Here is a 16,686-nt window from a genome sequence, read left to right as displayed (position 1 = left end):
CACTTTGCGCTCCACTTCTAGATGCGGCCGGATCCGGAACATCCGGAACACCATGTTCGGCACTGATTTTTCACTGCACAACACACAAAAACACTTACACACACCGTGCACTAAACCACCGTTCTCGACCGGGCCGGTGGAACTTACCGGCTGGTACGGTGCACCGAATGCATCGAAAACACAGGCACACTTGGATCTGGAGCACACTCGCTGTCCCGAGGACGATAATTGGAGTACGGGATGGAGGTGATGAGGGGAGAGGTGTGGAATAGAAGGGGGAATGAGGAAATCGATTTCTAATGCAAGTGTACTGTTGCCAGTTTCACGACATGCTGGAAATGTTTCGTAATGGGGATGATACGCGAATGCATCTTGCAGCTGCCTCACCACACCTGAGTCAATTAATGTAATGATTGAGGGCGATAGGGTAAGCGGGGGATGTTGGGGTTTGGTGTGAGTTTTGTGGGATTGTTTGGGAGCACTCTATCACACCTAACAAATGGCTATTATTTCGTTCCCCGATCGTGTTCTAGCTGTAGGGAAATAAAGCAATATTTCAAACAGTAATGAGTATCCTGGTCACGGCACCAAACTTTATAGCACGAATACAATCTTTATCATTGGTGTTTTGCGTAGTACTTTAAGTTTTTCTTTTTTTATGCCATACATGTGGGATTATAGTGAAATGTAGCTGAACGAAAAATGTTAAATAGGTTCCTGCTATAATTTTTATAGCAAACGGCAGTCGAAGGATACATGGAACTAATAAAGAAATCATTCCTACATACAAAGCTATTTTAGATTTTGATTCAGATTTTATTAGTTTTGAAATATTTTAGGGTTGGGCAAATGATTTCCCAACCTTTTCTTCTTCCTTCCTTTGTCTATGCGATCATTTAACTTCCTTACACGGCGCGGCATAACGAACGCTACCGAGGACTGGTTCACCAACGAAGCCCATCAATCAATCAACCTAACGAACGACCAGAATTCGTTACTATTTCGTAACGTGCGGGCCCGTATCATAAATTTCTCGCTACGAAACCATCGAAACAGTATCATCCCACGGAGGAAATTGCGACGCGCACACACGAAAACGGCTGTAAAACATCGTCCATTAATGAATGGGAAGACGCTTTCGATCGGCATGTCGAAACCGATGATAAGCAAATGAACCATTCCGGCACGCGCGTGTGTGTGTCTGTTTTGTTGTTTGTTTGTTTTGGAGGTGGTGGTGGGTGGGTTGAGATGATGTGTGTTTTCATAAAACCCCGCACCGATCTGCAAACATAGCACGATCGCGTTCGCGTGACTTTCCTATTACGGGAAGGACGCTTTCGGTTTTTCTCATCAACATCAGAGGGGAACCAAAAAAAAAAACCATTTCCGAAGATGATGATACCCGGCCCGAAAATTGGCCACATTGCGCAACACATGATTGTGCCGTGGATCAGACCCGGGCAGCATTAGCATTAGCTCTTTTGTTTTAAATTTATGTTGTTTCCGTTGCACACATACGCGCGCAGGCCTACACGCGTGAAAGTGTAATGTATACGCGAAACGAGCGTTCACATAAACATTCAACGGTCAGTTTTTCGGTGGAGAACTCATGCATCCCTTTTTTTTACTTCTTCTACGCCTTTGCCTTTACCGCCTGTGTCCAGCGGCCTTTGTTTCTCACCCTTACGATTTTTTGTTTAACGTTAAGTATTTTTTTGTCTTGCCTGTTGGGTAATTATTCAACACGCCTGTTAAAATTGATTGCAATTATTTTTCCCAATACCGTGATACCCGGCCCATCCTTCTCAGCCACGGAAAAAAAGGGTGAGATAAGAAGCATCGCCATTAACGCGCGAACATTCATGGTTACAGCACTAATGTCGGGTTATGGGGCAGTTAACATGTAAACGTTTATGTTTTTTTTGTTATATTATTATTTTTTGAATATTTTCACAACCGCAGGTATTAGGTGAATGGTGAATTTTCCAGCCCTCGAAAGGAATTACACGATCGTAAACGACTCCATCTGGTGTCGTAAAAGACAGCGCAAAACCCTCTCGGAATGTCGGAAGGAAATGAATACCAATTTGAAAACTGTCATCCGCGCCATCATGCAGACGTTATTATCATTACAAATTCGAAGCGTTTCATGCTCGGTTTATGGTTCACGACTCGCAACCATTGATCGTTAAAAATCACACTCGCCCCAAAACCTAACGGAAATGTGGGTTTCCATTCCCTGGTGTTCCAAATATTTCCACGCCAAAGTGACACTTGCTTGAAGACAGGTGTTTTAACCCTAGCGTGGCAGTCGCCGAGTCACCGGGCAGGGTAGAGCGGACTGAAAATTATTTGAATTTGCAAGCAAACCCATTCAACCCCGTGTACGCTTCATCGTTCCGGGAGGAGGAGAATAAAAAAAAAACAAGGGTCGGATTTTTATGTACTTTCTAGGTCACGAGATCTTGGCATTGAGGTGTGAGATTTTGATTAGCATTTCCCATTCGCCAGTGGGGTGCGTCCCGGCGGTGTTGGGAGCGTGGTGTCATGTCAGATCTGACTTACTTTTTTCTTTACCATCTGCAGTTTCATTCAGCCTGACAGCGACCCACGGTTCGTGTGCGGTTGATTACGGAGAGAAATGGAGAACGAAACCGTGCGGGTACCCGCGGTGCGAAATCCACGACCGATGGATGGTTATTCTATGCATCTAGTAGCCCACCTGCCCAAAACTATTTCCACGCAGATTGAAATGAAGAAAGCAACAAAAAAACAGCAACCACACCAAAGCAAGTTCTTAACGTTTTGCAAGAAAACGCACACGGAAGCACGCACAACGGCACACACAATAGTGGGTGCCATAATTTAAAAACATGAGCATGAGGAAAGGAAGCGCATAAAAAACCACACAAGTGGATGGAAGGCAAATAAAAAAAACACACAACAACCAAAAAAAAACGGTAAAGTTTCAAAATTCTTTCCTCGCTACACCGCTACACGGAATCGGAAGCAGAATGAAAAATGAATTTAAAATCAAGCAGAAGATGAATAAAGCAACGCTTCTCGATAACGCCAAATATAGAGTAGCCACACACAGCACACAGCCCCATGATGAGAGATGAAAAATGAATGAACGGAAAACCGGAGCCTAGACTCGATCACAGTCATTGCCTCATTGATCATTTCTGTTCGTGTCGATCGATAATTGCCGAGTTTTATCCGTGGAAAAATTGATCATCCCCCTGATCGCCTTTTTTTTTTGTTGCTTCCCTAAACGCACCCGTTTACATCATCCATCATGAGCAAGCTCCGAATACAAGGTCCGAAAAACAGGTGGAGGAGACAAATTTCAGGTGGAACTCGGGAAACAAAATTAACCGATCAAAGCTAACCCTAACCACATCACGGCTCCATCCATCTATCTGAGAACAAGAGAGAGAGAGAGAGAGAGAGGGAAAAAATACAACAAGCGACACCATTCTATTCCGCATTTGAATCGGTTTTAGCAACGCCTATTCGGGCACAACAATTGGGTGTCGCCCGAGCGGGTAATGCACGGCCAGGCTTTGGGGGGTGTGGAATTCCACCCCCGAATGCCCTGTGGCTGTGTGTCTGAGTGTATTTTAATGTGTTGTGTTCGCTGCTGTTGTTTAGCGCTATTGATTTGGTTTTGTTGCTGCGGTGTTACGGTGTTCCTTGTTGTACTGAATGTTGGACCTCGTTGGGGCGAAATGCCTGATTCATTTGGTTCATCCAAATCCGCTCCCCGTAGCGGTTCATCAATTTTCAACACTTACACATGATTAATGAACCGTTTCCCCCCCTGCTGTACTTTGCAAACTCTGCAGCTTTTCCCAGCTTAGTGGAAAGAACAGAATAAAAGGCAAAAAGTAAAGCAAAGCTAGAGAATGAAATAGACGATAAGCTTTGTCTTTCATTGCGTGCGTTACAATGCAGCTTTGAGGCGAGATTTTTCTCAATTTTCCGGTTGGTTTGGCAAGAATGGCCGTATGGATACAACCGGTGGCGTGGGTGAAAGAAGGAAATTGGGCCCGGTGTGTCTAATTTCTTATGCATGCTTGCATGATACAATCGATTGATCGGTGAAGACATTTCAGGCGATCGAGCAATGACTTGTCGGTGGGAAAATCTAATCATTACCTTTGACAACTATAGCTTAACCCCCGTCAGAGCGAGAACCAGAACAGGAAAAGAGACAGACACACACTGTCATGCTCTTGCAGCCAAATTAACCACCTTCACCTACGAAAGACTTCAATCGAGCGGCAGGCGGGAAAACTTCCTTCCTCGAAAAGGAAACGCGTCGAAAAAGGAAAATCAAGCACCGCGGAATAGGGAACGGGTTTGTACCGCATCCCGTTCGTGTGCGGTTGTGTGATCAGCCGGAAAAACTGTACCACGTTTGTACCGCGCGGAGCGCAACAGAACTCCCAAATCGGTCACGCGGAGCAACAAATTCCGGGCCAGCGTACGGAAGGCAAAAGCGCTTTCTCGCGTTTCACGGTCGCAGATAAATGGGGTTGAAGATGTCCCTGTTTTTTTATTGTTCGCCGGTGTTGCAAAAACGATCATGCTTAAGAAAACAGAGCTCCCTCTCTCTCTCACTCTTCCACATTTTATTCCAGATGCCATAAAAACAATTCGAACAGACAAACGAGATTGATTTTCTTATCGGGAAATGAAGGTGCAAGTGCATCGAATGCGATGCATCAGTACGCTCTGTTTTCGTCTAATTGTTTCTATCATTCTGTTGATTTAATCAATCTAAATGGAACTGATTAATAGCAATCCGATGTTATTACCTTTGAGAAGGGATTACATTAGGCATTACACTAAAACTATCAAGCGTTTTAAGCGTCGTTTTTAATTACGTTTGAATATTTCTACTACAAAATAGAAATGTAATAGTTTTGCATTAACTACGATATAATTGTTCAAATGATGCATTCCAATTCAAATAATTGGTCAGGTAAGTCAGGTATTTCTTAGTCGTCTTCCGTTGAAAGATCGCAAAACATCCTCAATAAGTATGTGTTGAAAAATATCTGGCGGTCGATGTCCTTCTTGATTCTAGATTCTAGAAAATGCCTCTAATTGTCATAAATTACACTTCATGATTTTGTTTAGTTTATTTTCCAAAAAAACGAATAAAATATTTTAAATTAATGATCAAAACTGTACACCAAATGGTCGGTGTGTAATGGGCGTTTTTAGTGTTGGGTGAATTTAATTTAGATTTATAACTCTTAATGAATTTTTCAAATGAATTAAAATTTCTTAACCTTTTTCCCTGAGAATAAAGCATTCTAAAGAATCTGAATCCTAAAGAAACCTCCACATAGATTCATGAGTTCTCTCTTGAGGATTGAGAATTTCTGAATCTAATCTTGAGGATTCATCATCTTGAGAACTCATGGAACTTTGAGGATTCATGAATCTATTTTGAGTCGACTCTTGTTCCTACTTGATCACTAAAGATACACATGAATTGACTCTGCTTAAAAGATTCGTAGACATTACTCTTCTATTTGATTGTTTCACTTCACTTTGAAGTATTCTTACTGTACAGTAGACCCGACCTGTGTACACTCTGTTACTGAGTGGATCAATCAGTCAGCATAAATGAAATCCTTGTTTATTCCAAGACAGCTATTATTTTAGGCTTCATGCCAGGTACTTTATGTAAAAAAAAATGCGGAATAAAATCTCGGTGCAAAACTGTATCACAATTCCAGCCAATGAAGTGTACAGTGTGTATAAATCCTGATCGCACCATTAGATGTCAATGAGTGAATAAGAAACAAACCTTTTTACCAAAGCTCCTCATATTTAATGATTACAATTAGTAGATAACAAATTAAAACTGACATCAAAACCATTTAGTTCACCCTTTCCTAACATTCAGCAATGAAAGAATAACATTACGACTCGGTCGAACACCGAAGTGCAAACGAATTAAATATTCATGAAGAAGCAAAAAAAAAGCATACATTGTTCTTCAAATTTTCGTCCACCCGATTCGATCATGAGCACTTCCTTATGTGTACCCTGTTTTTTTTTCTTGTTGGTTCGTCTCCGTTCAACGACATAGCGGTTCATTTGGTTTGCCACCGAAAGCACCGTTCTGTCCCACAACCCCAAGTTGTCCCCCTGCTGCCACCCTCTGGTATGTCGGAACCGAAATAATAAAAAATAAACAGTCGATGCTTTGTCCAAACCGTAACTCCAATGGGACAAAACAATAAAACATAATCATTGCGCACTACAAGCATAACTCTCTCTCTCTCCACCAGCACCAGCCAGCAATTTACGTTACGATGGTGGTGGCGATGAAGAAAGATTAAAAGTTTGTAACCACCGCACCGAAGGGTGCAACATAGAAGCATATCCTCTTCCCAAGGGTTGCCCCGTATTGCTAGAATCACGGTCTCACCTGCTCGTGGACATATGTTTTATGTGTTGCTGTGGGTGTTTGAGAGGGGGACAAGCCCTTTTTTCTATCCCTCGTCCCGGCCTCCGGTCTTCAAATGTCTGTTGCCGTGTGTTTTGTTTTAATGCGTCAATACATCCGTGCCGACTGGCCGTGGCCGGTGCCTGGCCTGAACGCCGAACGGCGCTTAACGTATGCGGGCTTGTTTTATACGCCCCCCGACGATGTTTTCTTGATGGTGCGATTTTTTTGTAGTAGTTGTTGCTGTTTTGTTCACTCCACTGCCACTGTATCGATCCCAGCGTGGCAGCTCTATCTATTTAACATTCCGCCTGTCCGGCCCGCGGTTTGCTGTTCGCGTTTTTCATTCTGAGGCCCTTCCTGATGCGGATCGAACTCGTTCGTTCGCTCGCTCGCTCGCTCTCTGGCTGCGGTCGATCGATCCCGAGAATGAAGGCAAAAAGGGCTAAATTGCCGGCGATCGTTGCAATAACAAAAATGTACACACAAATCTATCCCGCAACCATCCAGCCAAGTCCACGCATCTCAAACACACTCACTCACACACACACGCACACAGCGATTGCGGTGGACATAAGGAGGGGTGCATTCTTACCACACCTGGTGGTGGTGATGGGTGGAATAAGGGATGAGCAGAGCGCAAGAGCCGTTTTTAAATGGTGCCGAGCTTTATCCCAAATTTATGTTTTTTATGCACCACGGTACGGAGTGTCCCATGTCAGCGAGACCTTATGGGACGATTCACGGGTACGGGTGTGCGGTTCGGGTTTATCTTCATGTGTATTTTCACTTAGCTGCAATAACTTACGGCTAACGACACTGTCGGAACAGTGTGTGCTGTTTGAGTGCTGTTGCTATGATCGCTTTCGATTGTACTTTGCGCCCAGTACGATATGCACCAACAGGTTGTCACTATAAATAAAGGTACTTGTTACCTTTGCACTCGATTTATTTTCCTTAACATCCTTAATCTTTGTTGGCTTGAAGTTTAGTTAATTCTCTGCTGTGTTTTTCTTTTTTTCATTAATTTCATTCGCTCACTCACTTTTGGATCAGGACCTACTCGCATCCAACAAGAACTCCTCACCACAGCACAACTGTCAGCTGATCGGGCAGGGCAGAAAGATCAATCAATTTCTCTAACCACTCTGTTGTTTTTTTTTGTTTGTTTGTTCCCTCCACGTTTTGTCTTCACTTTTATCACGCAATTCACCTTTCTTCACAGTTTCGCCTGCACGAATCGAAAGCGGGTGGGTTTGTTTGGAGTCTTTACCGCGCGAGAGTCAACAGGGTACTGGGCACTGGCTTTCGATGAGGCTGGCAGTCCGGGAATTCATCTTCCACCGTCAAATGCTCCGGTGAGACTAACGCGCATAAAGCTTCTCTTCCGTGCGTGGAGCGGGAAGAGAACGAGAGCTGGAGCCGAAATAAAGCGCTTAGATTAGTGAAGGTTTAGGTGGATGCGTGACGGAAAGAGAGAGAGAGAGGGAGAGAGAGAGGTTATGGAGATCGCGATTTTTACGATGCTAGATGGGAAAATTGTTTGTGATCAGATGATAAAAAGGTGATGCTGCACTGTGATGAATAATGATTTTATTACGCTTGTGAAGACGAAAAGGGTTGCATTTTTTATTTGTTCATTTTGCAGTAAATAGTTTACGCAAATCGGTTGGTATTTTCGTTAAATTTGTATGCAAACAGTGCATCGCTTAACACTACAGCCGTCAGTGTGCTTGAAAACGTGATAAAGAATTTACTTATATATTGTAAAATAAAATTCTAAATAAAAAAAAGTAGTTATCAACATTGCAAATTTTTAGGCACAGTATTGTTTAATTTTTAGAATCTTTATTTTTTATCGTTTTAATTGTTTGCGAATGGAGCTCGTATTCTTACTATTGGTATTTCATAACCAGGCAAAATATCACACCAGCAGCAACGGATATAATTCATAATATAAGAAAATAATAAAACACTTGTTTAAGTAGAACTTATTAGAAACTTAATCAGTTTTTAAATAACAATTGTTTCCCTTAATTTTTTATATACTGGTAGGTTGTGTCAAAAATGTGACTCCTGCGTATACAAAAAATGTTTTATTTTGTCGTTTTTATTTAATATATTTATTTGTTTTTTTTTTTTTTAAATTAGATGAATGATTTTTAATTTCATAAATTAATTACTGGGAATTTTAAAAATTTTAAATTGACTGACAACAGCCCACAATTATACCACGCTTAATGTTATTTTACGAACTGTAAGCGCACAATCATAGCTGGTACCATTTTACTGCATAAAAGCTTGCCTACAATACGCACACACGCTGAAAGCTTCACGCATCGCAAAAAAGCTTCCGGGGGAAAAGCTTTCCAAAAGGGGTAGTTTTATGTTTTACCGCAAAAGCGTGTAGCATAATAGAAAATATGCTGGAACGAGAACCAGCAAAACGAGGAAAATGGCGATAAAGAAAACATAACGAGCCTTCGAATGTATGAGTGTGTGTGTGTGTGTTTACGAGTAAAACATCGTTCATCATTATTATCTCGAGGCAATATGTTTCGCTAAGTGTCGTAATGGGTGCTTGGTTATTATCGACAGTAAACAATTACGTTGCTTCTATGGAACACTTACAATTTGCCCCGCCCCGGTTTGTTAAATGAAGCGTTTTACATTAACAATACACATTCTTACGCAATCAGTTAACCATGATTAATTGCGAAATAAATCCTCCCAATTGAAATCTCGCTACAGAGCAGTAGGCTGTTGTTAACCGTTTCAAATTATGTGTTTCATTTTCAATTAAGAACAGCTTACTGAATTAATTACGCAGTGCAAAACGGTTAAACAAATAGAATTTCTTCCAAATGCCGCTCCACAAATCCACTTCGATTATGGCATCAAACATACTTCTAGCATAAAACATAACACTCCACCGAAACCGCCCACGGTTTTACGGGCTGCATAGAGTACTTTAATTAAAGTATAAATCGTGCTATCGATGCACTTGTCGACTGCACTCCAATAAATAGCGTGCAATTAAACGCTTCATTAGCGACCACCGTAGTACGCGCAAATGTGTGTGTTTTTTGGGGGTGGGGGGCGGTTTGGTCGCACGGCCAAACGTGCCAATTACCTATGCCGTTCGCATACGCCTGTGCATAAACGAAAACATACAACAAAAGCCCTGCCTCTTAATGGGGCACATTTCGGGCGTACGAACAATGTTTTTTGGCTGGTTTTCTTTATAATCTTCCCACAACCAGTGCGTCGCGCGGAAACAAAACATTGTCCCTGGTGTTGTGTTTTTGCGGTACTAACTCTCGACAAAACTGCACTGGGCAGTGAAAATGGCGCCGAGGCTTGTGGGTTTATTTTCGGTCTGGAAAATGTACTAATGGATGTTCCCTGCACACGGTGACAATGAAATAAAAATATGTCCACCATTTTTGTGGTTTCTTTCTGGTTGTGGGGGAGGTTTATTTTTTCTCTCCTTTACCTACTTAACCACACTCACACAACGTCAGCTTTGTGGTGACATTTCCAACGCGCACTTTTACCTACCGTTCACCGTGCTCGGGGTTGAAATCGATCGCGATGCGTACCAACCACGCGTAAAAATGTTATCAGAACCACAGCAAAACAAAAAATACTCCACGATTGAAATCAACCACAGCCCCAACCATGGCACAATTAAGCATTGTCACAACACGGTCAGGAGGATTAAGAAGCAAACCACGCGAACGCTACGCAGGATGCAAAAATTAAGCACTTTTATTAGTGCTGTCAGTGAACGGGAAGCAATAAAAGCCCCCAAATGTATGCAATTTTGCGTTGTGCGTTTCGGTGGTCATTCTTTTTAACGTCGTATCTTTGTCTCTTTTGTGGAAAAATAACACAGCAAAAAATGCTCACATACAAGCTTTTAAAAGCACCTCGTAAATCAAGCACTTTATAAATGTACCGCTGCGACGAAACATCAAATTAGATCAATAATCCTTCCGTAACGATACCGTGAAAAACGCGAGGATTTACGGACACAACTTTTAAACCATAATATTCAGCCATTCATCCCAGGCGGTTATGCTCAAAATCAACCCGTATCTTATCTACCCACCCCCTCAGGGGAAGGTTCCAATTTAAATGACCCCGGAGGATAACGTTTCGATATCGCACATGCACACGGCACCAGTGCTGGCCGGATCACCAAAGGATCGGCTTTACGGCGCGGTGCTGCTTGGGAATGAATCGGCTAACCATTAGTTAAGACCGGCGGGAATGACATGAACCGCAACATAGCCATGGTTTCGAGGGCGATGGAATGCGCGCGTGTTTCACCGTGTACGGCCATGTGTTGCTTGGATCGGTTAATACGACGCTGGTTAGCGTAGTGCGTACGCGACCCGACCGGTGGTTGATGTTATGCCCGAACGGGTATGAACGATGGTGCTCATTAATTTAAGGCATTTCACCACATCGTGATGAAACTTCTATCTAAATTTATTACGAAAAGTTTGTAGTTGAATAAGCGACTTAATTACATGGCACTAATATTTCCGTTTTGCAAAGGGGATTATTAACTTGAGCAAAACTGAAATAAGTTTACAGTATTGCATAATGTTAGGCGCAACCCAAGTATCGTAAAGTTTATCGATTTAGCTTTAAAACCACCTCTAGATTTATGCAATTCTCTTATTGTAAACACCTTTATAAGAAATTGCTTACAGCTTGTTTAACTCGTGTAATAAGATTATCAATTGGGTATGTTTGGGTTCAGCATGCAGTGCACGGTCATGAATAAATGGCAGGATAAGATAGAATTTCTGTAGTTCTTATCTCAGTCCACACAAAGGTATTCCAATCATTCCAATGAGAAATTGGCTGTCCTTCGTGGGGATCGATTCCGGGATTTGTTCATTAAGCTATTGCGCATAACCTCATCCAGCATCTCGCCTCCAAACGAATGATTTGCACCCCTTCGTGTGAAGTTGTTCAAGATGTTTTGCCTAATTTCCCAATTTGCTATTCACACAATGAGCCTTGAATTTTCGGAGAAATATTTGTTCCCATTCCCAGAATTCCGAGAAGAGCGCTCTTTTAGTTGTGAGTTACTCGCTTGCATGTTCCGTGTTCCGATGGTGTAGGTGGAATATAAGCTAATTAAATTATGCGCTTTTTGGTGCGCTGTTTGTATTATGTTTCAAAAGAAAAACCATAATACAGCATACGAAAGGTGTGGATAAAAGTGGGCGTGAATGTAAACAGAAGAAAACCTTTTTATTCTTCGGAAAAAAACAATCATAAATAACAACAACTTCTTCGGGCATGGTTTATTTTACATTTTCGTGCTTCTTTTCTCGATGCTGAATTCAGCACAAAGCAAGATAAACTCTATTCCCTATCACTGACACGCTAAACCCGGGACCGCCCGCACTGTTTTCCTTTATTCCGAGATCGAATGGAAATTTTTCGCCCAAAAATTCTACCGACCCGAAGCAGCGTGATAAACGAGGAACTGCCAATCAGACACCGCCCGCCAGATAAGTGTTTGCGTTTCTGCTGGAAAAGCGATGGAAAAACAAACGGAAAATCAACAATAAAAATAAAAAGAAGCGAAGCCATATCGGACCGGCGGATAGCTCTGGAAAGTGGCGATCATTAATGAAGACATTTGCAGCGATAAATGAAAATTCTCTCTTTTGTTGATGTTGGTTGGTACGGTACGACTCCTCGCTTAACGATGGTTGTCAAAGTGAAATCAGTATTTAATTACCTTGTTTTCGAGGGGTGGGGTCGACCGTGTGCCTTGCAGAATAGGCCATTTGCAAAAGGGCCTCTGGCAATGAGAATTGGCAACTAGCGCGAATCCTCACAAAGCGTAAGAGGCAAATTGGCTCTGTTGTGCGTCAAGAGTTTCTGCAAAATGTTCAAGTCTGCGTTATCGTCTGTCGCACTGTTCTTATCCTGACCGTGTGAGGGTGTACTTGCCTGAAGGTGAAAACTTTCACTTCCTCCTTGGGATTCTGTTCTGTAGGATTCTGTAGGGGCATTCTGTTTGATATCAACGATATCAGTTACTTAAAATAGACGATTAAAATGATGAATCGATTCGAACTATTCTAGCAGGCGTGACACCGTCCTGCCAGTTTGACTCCCTGCCAGCTCAATATACTTTTTCCAGGAATTCTTAAATTCCCTTTACAGGTACCCTGAGCTTTTTAAGGATCCGTGTTTTTCTCACCCGTTCTAGTTAGTAACAGATGACGGTTATCAATCCCTTCAGGTTTTAAAAGTCAATAAATCGTTACCTCCCTTTAATGGTCGGTGAAGGGACTCATCGAGACATTTCCTTCAGCAGCGCTACCTAGACTGTCTTTAAGTAGCTTGGTCCCATCCGACCGACCGGTCGTGCGGATCGGTTGCTACCGGAAGAAATTGTGGGTGTAAAACGATGCTTTTGATGAGTTTGAAAGCAATTAAAATTGATGTAAATAACGTTTTTGGTACGACGAAGTTTGTGTCCAATTCTCGATAAGGTGTTGCGTGGGAGCAAAAGATGGTAATCATTTGTCTCGTTCGTTGCTGTGATGTGTTTCACGACCGGTAAGCCCCGGGTGTTGGGAAATTTTGCCAAAATAATGTGGCTTTCTTTGTAAAATAATCAACATAAATTGTTATTATTATGCTCAACCATCGAATGTAGATTTTGAATTTGCGGTTCATAACAGATTGATGAAAGACGTGATGAAATTGCACAATGTTAAAACAATTGTCTCTATCAACACATCGCTCCACTGTGCAGTGTCTAGTTGTCACTCCACTTGTTTGTGCTGTTGGTTGCATACATTTAGGCGCATAACATTTGCAATGCACAAAGAGACTCCGTTTGAACCACAATCTACGCCTATCGATTTTAGTGCAATGAATAACAAAAATCATATTTATATTAAGTTAGTTTGAACAACTACTTTTAATAAAAGAACTCTACTTGTTTCTAGCATAATATTGCTAATTATTCAATTATAAATATTATTCAATAATTATGATATTATTAGTCTGGTAAAGTATAATTTTTCTGTGAAAATAGATAACGATTGCTCAAATGTTTGGCGTTTTAATTACCAAATTTTGCATATGGCTTTTGATTTTGCTACATGCAATCATTATAAGCTCACAAATAGTGACAAAAGCTCCGTTTTAACAAATTTGTCACCATTTTGTCAGCAGCTCTCGTGGCCCTGCACCTAATCATGAAACAACCACGATCTGATTTTAATGCACCCAACAAACGATGCGCCACCATTCAGCTAATGCGTTAAAAATACTCTCTTCTAGAAGCTTAAAGTTGTCTTCGCGCTGTACCATTTTGAAAGTAGTTCTTTCCACGCCTTTTCAGCAATTTCGTTAAATAATCATCATCTTCCGTCGTGATGAACGGTTCGACGTAAACCACCGAAATTAGTGCTTTATTACCGCCAGCTCATCAACTGCTTAGCGCGATGAAGAGTTGATAGTAAGGAGCAGTCGTACCACCGACAGACTTGGCCGAGGAAAAAAAGAATACCACCCGACGGTCACATTAAATTGTGCAAAATTTAATAACCCCAAAACGGGAAGGATCTTGTTAGGTGGGAGCGCAACGGCGTGGCAGACACGGAATTATTGCTCACTTGGCGTGCGAAAAGGACGATAATCTCGCTTAAATTAATCCCTATCGAGATGGGACGAGCATTCCACCGAACCTCAACCCAATCTGACGCCATTTTCTTATTTTTATTCGGAAACGCGAACGAAAAATCATCATCTTCCTGTCTGGTGGCAAGCGAAATGGTTGCGTATTTATTAGCCATTACCATACATAAAGTTGTCGCACTAAAAACCGAGCCCGTATGGATGGGATTTTGGCGGTGTTGTCCAGACGGAAGTACGGCATAACCAAACAAAAACGAAGCTATATTTTGTTCACCCTTTCCATGATTCCATGCTTAGCCTTGCATCCTTATTTGCCCAACGCACATTAGAACGGTTGTCTTCGAGTTTTGGGACTCTTTTTTTCTCGTATTTTGTTTGGATGTGTATTAAGTGTCCTTCTCTCGGGGGCATTCTTCTCCCGTCTTCCATCTTTATTTTTTTTTGGAGATGGTAGCCATGTAGCCGCATGCATTCGCTGTCGTCGACGATAATCTGATATGATAAATCTTTTTTATGAATCTCTTCCGTCTCCCCCGGGGTCATAAGCGGCCTACCGACCATACGGACACGGCTGTGTTCACTATTTGCTGCCGCTAGTCGGTGGCCGGACCGTTCGATCAACAGGGGAGGGCGACACTGTCTTTGCCCAACCGCTCCGACCTTATTTTCGACTAGCAACAGAGGAAAAAACCGGAGAAATCCCCCCCACGTTGCGATTATTCCCGACGGCGCAGTAATGATTTTCCAAATTGTACTTTTATTGTTCACCAATCATGGCGTTCGCCACGGTCTTCCGCTTCCCACACACTAAATAGGGCAGAACCGTACACATATGACACGAGGAAGCACTTCAACCAGCATGTATAAACACACAGACACGTGGCATCACGTCATCGTACAAGGGAGGGGACAACCGAGCGAAATAAATCGTACACTAAGATGCCTATTACCAAACTTTAATGTTAGAGTAAATTTGGGGACGTTGGTTTAGTTTTCCGTTTGGGTATCTGGCAGCTCAGCTCGGCTTAATATTGCCTGAGGGAATCAGAAACTCGCTTTTAATTCAACGGTTTCCGTCAGTGCAATGCAAGTGAAAGTACACTTTTAGTACACAATTACCATCTGCTTATAATAATTCCAATGTCATGTCACTTCAATTCTATTAATTCCATATCAATTAGTCGTCCATCAGTCCGTAGTTAGCAATACATAGGGTGAAAGATTAAGAGCTACCTCAGTTGATTTACGGCAGCTATGGCAAGAACAGCGAATGAACTTCGATCTTTGGCTCGTTTATACTGCCTACTTGTTTTCTTGGTTTCTTGTCAATAAATCGACTATTTCGAGTAGACTGAGTCAACATCAATCAGAAACATCTACACAGACCAATGTCTGCTATATTTACAATAACTTTTTGCAAGTTGAACCCCGAAACAACGGCTGAAGATTGTGACATAAGAGGTCGGTTGTAATCATAAATAAATGTTTCATGCTGAAGTTTGCATACATGCAGGGGCAATAATGTTCCCATTGGTTTACTTCAAAACTTTCGCTTTTCACAGTAAGTACAATTGATTTGACATTTTTTTTCCGTTTGGTTGATACCCGTTTGTGTTTCACAATACGTGGCACAGCAACAGTAGGCATCAGTAGCCATCTGCGAAGTGCTCGCGATGGCGATCACGAGAGAAAATCGAAAAGGTGGGAATGGCCACAAAGGACGAATGCCATAGAAAAACACTGGTCAAACAGAGGGACAATAACCATGGCGCCGCACGAAGAAGGAAAAAATCGTCCCTAATTTCCCGTGGTGTTGGCGGAAAAGATTGATGAATGTTAATAACGCCAGCAAGCGTGGCCATGTCTATGAGGTCGATTGTCTTCAATGTGTTGTTTTTTTTTTGTTTGTTTTGTATTTGTTGCTGTGTAGTGCTGGAGTGGAAGATTTGAGGTCGATTGCCTACAGCATTCCATCTTCCTTCCCGCACCACTTCCCCGTTCACCATGCCCTGTTGTGAAATCTAATAGAAAGACGGATGAGTATGTTCGGAACACGAACGAAGCTAAAAAGCTAGCTCCAATTTCTTTTTCCAGCTTTTTGCTTCGGTTTTTTTTCTCCCCACTGGCACAAAATCTACTACTACTACAACATTTGAAAAGGGATCAAACAAATAGAGGAAAAAAAAGGAATGTACAACCTAACATCGCCATCTTTCCGTGGGATTCGTTGAGAATGCTTTCAATTTCCTTTTTCCTGTGCAAATATTTTCTTCCTGTCAGAAGCGTTCCCCTCGCGGCCAGCACGACGGCTAGAAGAAGGCGCATGGTTGAACGATTAAGTGCGATTTTATTGCGATCTACGCGACAAACGAGATCCTTCGGGGTGTGTGGGTGTGTGTGTATGAGTGAGTGTGTTTATTCTGGCATGTCCACGCAAAACCCGTATCCGTCTGGCTGGAGTCCCCCTTTTTTTTTCGGGGACGAGAAGTCTCCGTTCATCATTAGCCCCTTTTTGTCGTTTGTCG

The sequence above is a fragment of the Anopheles moucheti genome, chromosome 2 (assembly GCF_943734755.1).
Source record: "Anopheles moucheti chromosome 2, idAnoMoucSN_F20_07, whole genome shotgun sequence".
NCBI lineage: Eukaryota > Metazoa > Arthropoda > Insecta > Diptera > Culicidae > Anopheles > Anopheles moucheti.
The sequence above is the reverse complement of the archived record's forward strand: the minus strand, read 5'-3'. Positions refer to the sequence as shown.